Here is a 5,741-nt window from a genome sequence, read left to right on the forward strand (position 1 = left end):
GAGAGTGGGTGTTAGCACATCCTCTCTTTACAGCAGGCACCCGCTCCACTTAATTCAGGATATCTTCTTCCCTTGAATCCTTTGTACAACGAAGCCGCTTCCTGCAGAAATCGGACTTTTCTAATGCCAGTGGTGGCTTTACAGGCTGTTAGAAGGCAAGTGAGGGAATTTTTCAAGGCTAGGCTGCCGATGATCATCACAGAGTAAGTTTCCTATTTTATTTTTGTTTTTGTTTTTTCGGGCCACCCCGTTTGATGCTCAGGGGTTACTCCCTGGCTAAGCGCTCAGAAATTGCCCCTGGCTTGGAGGGACCATATGGGATGCCAGGGCATCAAACCTCTGTCGCGACCTTTCCTTGGCTAGCACTTGCAAGGCAGACACCTTACCTCTAGCGTCACCTCGACGACACAGAATAAGTTTCTTGAGAACAATTTCTAGAGCAGAAGTGTCTCCAAAAAGAAAAGAAAAAAGAAAGAACAAGAAAGTCCTAGTTGCAAGTCAGCCCCTGAAGAGGGTTGACTGATGGAGGGATGGAGGGTGAGTCTTTCTCCTCCAGCTCAGACCATACATCTTTACCCTGTACAGTCAGCGGTTCTGAGGTGAACGCGGCGGGAAGAAAGCAAACAGGCAGTCAGGCTTCCGAAGAAAACAGCTCTTTAGGGACCGAAGATATAGTATGGAGGTAAGACATTTGCCTTTCAGGCAGAAGGATGATGGTAGGAATCCTAGCATCCCATATGGTTCCTTGAGCCTGCCAGGAGTGATATCTAAGCATTGAGCCAGGCGTAACCCCTGAGCGCTGCCGAATATGACCCAAAAACAAAACAGACAAACAAAAAGAAAAAGAAAGAAAGAAAGAAGAAAGAAAGAAAGAAAGAAATAAAGAAAGAAAGAAAGAAAGAAAGAAAGAAAAGGAAAGAAAGAGAAGAAAGAGAGAGAGAAGAAAGAAAGAAAGAAGATGAACGAAGAGAAAGAAAGAAAGAAAGAAAGAAAGAAAGAAAGAGAAAAGAAAGAAACGAAAGAAAGAAAGAAAGAAAAGAAAAAGAAAGAAAGAAAGAAAGAAAGAAAGAAAGAAAGAAAAAGAAAATAAGAAAGAAAGAAAGAAAGAAAGAAAGAAAAGAAAGAAAAGAAAGAAAAAGAAAGAAAGAAAGAAAGAAAGAAAGAAAGAAAGAAAGAAAGAAGAAAGAAGAAAGAAAGAAAGAAAGAAAGAAAGAAAGAAAGAAAGAAAGAAAGAAAGAAAGAAAGAAAAAGAAAGAAAAAAGAAAAAAAGAAAGAAAGAAAGAAAGAAAGAAAGAAAGAAAAATTCTGTGGGGCCAGAGAGATAGCATGGAGGTAAAGCGGTGATGGTTAGAATCCCTGCATCCCATATATCCCCGAGCCTGCCAGGAATGATTTCTGAGCATAGAGCCAGGAGTAATCCCTGAGCACTGCTGGGTGTGACCCAAGAACCAAAAAAACACAACACTACCAAAAAAATACAACACAACAAAACAAAAAACAGCTTTATTCCGTGAAGAGGCCGAAAGCCAAAAGGCCCTAAGAATAGGTCAGGAAAAAAAAGCTTCCTGGCTTCCACAGACCCCTTGATTTTATGCCTCCCAAATCAGGTACCACTCAATCGTGGGAGCAGACTCAGTTACCAACCTTAGTGGTGGAGCAGAAGCCAGGTCACCACCCTAGGGTAGGGCACAACCACGGATCAGGGTAGGGTCAGTAACATACTAATCCCAATTAAATGTTTACATACACAACACTTGTCACGGAGCCACCCACTTGCACATGCGCATCAGGGATTTCCAGTTGGAAGAAGCAAATTCTCCAGTGTCCCTGACCACTTCGGCCGTGTATAAAAGGCGCGTACTGCAGCCCCGCTGTCCCACTTGTGCTTTCCGCAGCTCTGCCAGCTTGAGCTTCTGCTTGCAGCTGAGCGTCAGAGGAAGCCATGGGGCGCCAGTTTTGACCGCACCGGCTCCGACGGATCGAAAGAAAGCCGAAGGCCAGAGTCCACGTCGGAGCCAGGCAGCTCCCGGTCGGACCACGGGCGAAGCAGAGACGACCCTGAGACCCGAGTTCCCAGAAGCGGGCAGCTTCGGACCCTTCCAGGTCGGTCCAGGACGCGGCCGATGGGTGGTCCGTATCTTTCAATGGTACGTCGGAGGCGGAGGCCGGATTGCACTCGGCCTCCAGCTCTCCAGCAGCGCCGGAGACCGCGGCAGAGCCAAGGACCGGCAGAGCAGACGTGGCGGCCGAGCCCGCGGCAAAAAGGGAAGCCTGGGAGCCTGCACGCGGCAACCGAGTGCCCCAGCCCGACCCTGGCGCCACCGCCAACGACGACGGGCCTTGGCCGCTCCCCTTCTACCCGGTTGCTGGGGGAGGTTCCTGAGCCCCGGAGCGGATCAAGGCGGGGACTTGCTCAGCAATCCCCCCTGGAAGATGCTCTGGGGCCTCCGCGACGCCAGAAAAGTCTCATCTGTAGCCAGGATCATCTCTAGCCCGCGCTGGGGACACGGGCGCCCCCCAGTGCTCAGCCACCCCGCACCCACAGCCGCAGCCCCGAGCAGGCTGCCCGGGGCCCCAGCGCCCAAAGGCGACGGTTATCAGCGACAAAAGACGGCCAGACATCAGGAAGTTCTTTCCAAGGACCAAGGAAGCCAAGCACTGTCAAGCAAGGGGTCTAGAGCCCTAGATGCCAGAAGGCCTCGACCAAGAGCAGGTTGGGCTTAACCATAGACAGTTTTTCTGCTCTGTGCCACGGCTCCTGTGAGCCTCCCAAGCTGGAAGGTGAGGACAACACGGTGGTTCTTGTGAGCATGGAAAAGCTGCAGCAAGGAAATTCTTCCAGGACACCTGTATGGAGAAGGCTTGGAAGCCAAAGGCCTGAGCCCCCAGATGCCAGTGGACCTGAGCCTGGGCCAGGGACAACTTAACTTCCCTGCTCTGTGCCACTACTCTTGTCAGAATCAGAGGATGATGACCCGGGCTCTCTGTGCTACTCAAACTGGCCGAGGATATTCAATGTGCACATGAGGCCTGACACTTTGAGCACAGAAGGACCTGTATGAGCCCTGTCTGGAGTTGCAGTGAACTCTGGAAGAGACCAAGCCTAGACAAAAGTCTAGAAGTCCTGACACAGTATCCAGAGGGTCCTTAATATTCAGGAGAGGACAGGGGGGCTGGACAGACTCCAGAATCCTGGAGAATCCTAGGCCAGAAGGTCAGGATACTGGGAGAAAAAAGGAGGCCCCTACAACAGCCCCACCCCACCTCAGTGTCTTGTTGACTGTCTGTAGCTCAAGAGGCTGGTCCCTGACAAATTCTCTGAAGTGTGGGGATTCTTGGAGCTGCCAATGGAATAAAGTGTTTTTTCCTAGTTTCTGCTTGTGCTCATCTTTCCTGAGTTGGGTGTGGTTTGAAGTTTGTTTGTCTGGGCTGGGCAGAAGGAGCATTGGGCCATCTACAGGTGGGCCAGGATTTATGAATGAACCTAGTCCAGAGGGAATCACAGCAGAGACACATGTTTGCTGGCTACCCACTCTGGTTTCAAGCTGTAGTCAAAACCTCCCTGGAAACTTGAATTGTGTGTCCTGTGACCCTGGCAAAGCTGCACTTAAAGAAGAAGTTGTACTGAGAATTTGCCTGCAGGTACTAGAAATATCCTGGGGCCAGACATTTTACTTGTTCCCGCAAAAAAGTTTCTGTAAATTAATGGGGAGATATTTTTGTGGGATGGGACAGATCTCAAACAACAGGCACTCATGCTTCTGGAGTGATTCAAACAGAGCCATGAGCAAACTGAGTTGGGAGGAAAGCTCAGTATTGCCTTTTGTGGCCCAATGTTATAAAAAGGTGTTTTTCAGTAAAGGAAACTGGGAAAGAAGAAGCACTGTTACCTTTCTTTCTTATAAGATTCTTCTTCACTCAGTCACCCAGAGCACAGAACCAGTGGCTGATTCCGGGGTTTCAGATTTGTGGTTGCCTCTGTACTGGGTTTTTTGTTTTTCAGTTTTTTGGAGGTTAGAAGGCAAGAAAGATCGTTGCTGTTAAGTGTGTGATATCTGCATGGCAACTGTTTTGGTTTGTGAAGAAAAGGGACAGTGACATGAGGTTAGAAAGAGATGGGAATAGAATCCTCCTAAGACAGGAAGTAAACCCAAGAGAAAGATACTGAGATGGTAATAAAAGGAAAGCTTGGGCAGTAGAGAAGACTGAGGCTTAGGCGTTTGGTGGTGACAAACTCTAATGACAAGGAATGGAATTGACTAGACAGAAGAAAGTTAGCACCTGAGCTAGTTCTTCAAACAAAACAAAACAAAACAAAACAAAAAAACCCCACAGTCTTGAAGCATGTATTCCTGGAATGAGACTCTGGTAGAGAGCTTGCCTGGCATATGAGGCCTTAGCTTCCTGGAACCCTCTGCCCAAGCATCTAGCCAGGAAACTGTTGTGTATGTAAACATTTTTATGGGATTATTATGTTACTGATCCTACCCTGATAGGTGATTGTGCCCTATCCTAGGGTGTGACCTGGCATTCTACTCCCACCATAGTGTCGTATCTGATTCTGCTCTCACCCTAGGGTGGTACCTGATTCTGATGTATAAAAGCAAGTGTCTATGGAAGGCTGCTGCTTTCTACTTGGGCTGATATTGTGTTTTTGGCTTCAGCCTTTTCCACGGAATAAAGCTGATATCTTCAGAAACTTGACTGCCTGTTAGCTCTTTACCTGCCGAATTCACCTCAGAACCTCTGGCTGAACAGGTGGCAGATGCGTGCTCTGAGCTGGAGGAAAAATACCTCATCCTCCATCCCTCCATCAGTCAGTCCTATAAAGGACTGACTTGCAACAGAAGCATGTACAACAGAACACGGCTGGGTATGACACCACCCAAAAAGTGAAAATTAAAATAAAACCAAGTTTACTAACTAAACCACCCACCCAAAAAATTAAAAGTAAATGAAACTATAAATTTCTGTGAAAAAAATTCTGTTTTCACACTCAGCAACTCAGTGTTGGCATTGTAGACACCAATTCTGCAGAATAACTTTGCAAATTGCAGCAAACTCTCATCCGACTGAGATATGAATTGCCCCTTTTCAGAGAATTGATAGAAGCTGGTTGTGCTTTACTCACACCCCACTCCTCAATCTTCTTACAATTTTCTATCTCAAGGAAGCCCCCTGCCCCACTTGGAGTTGTGAAGATCAACCTGCTAGATTGAAGCTCAGAGTTTTTGAGTTTATTCTCTGAATCAGAGAGCAAGTCCTTCTTTGGATGTCAGGATTGCTGGCCTGAAAAATTTCATCTCTCTGCCTTGTGGACAAGGAACTATTTCACTTTCTCTTAGCTGTCTTTTGAGCCAAAGCCCAACTAGCTCCTATTTGAAACTCCATCTGTGTTGCCCCATTTGTTGGGTCCCGTTTCACCTTTGTTGATTGTTTGAGTATCTGCAAAGAGCTCCCAGAAGGAGAAATTGATTCCTGTCCCCTTGTCCCCTTTCAGGGGAGATCTTGGTAATATTTATCCGTAGCAAATAATCCACACAGACAGGAGGGATAAGGGTTAAAAGTTTGGGTGAGGAGTGTCCTTTGTCAGCCTGCTGCTAGCTCCAAAAAACCTAGAGCCATCCAGCCAACTCTGGAAACACTCCTAGAGCCTGGCACCCAAGCTTTTTATTTGGCTCTCAACAGCGCCTCCACGTGGAGGGTCAAGGTGGGACAACAGGCAAAGAATAATCTTATGG

Source organism: Suncus etruscus, chromosome 2, assembly GCF_024139225.1.
Source record: "Suncus etruscus isolate mSunEtr1 chromosome 2, mSunEtr1.pri.cur, whole genome shotgun sequence".
Classification (NCBI taxonomy): Eukaryota; Metazoa; Chordata; class Mammalia; order Eulipotyphla; family Soricidae; genus Suncus; species Suncus etruscus.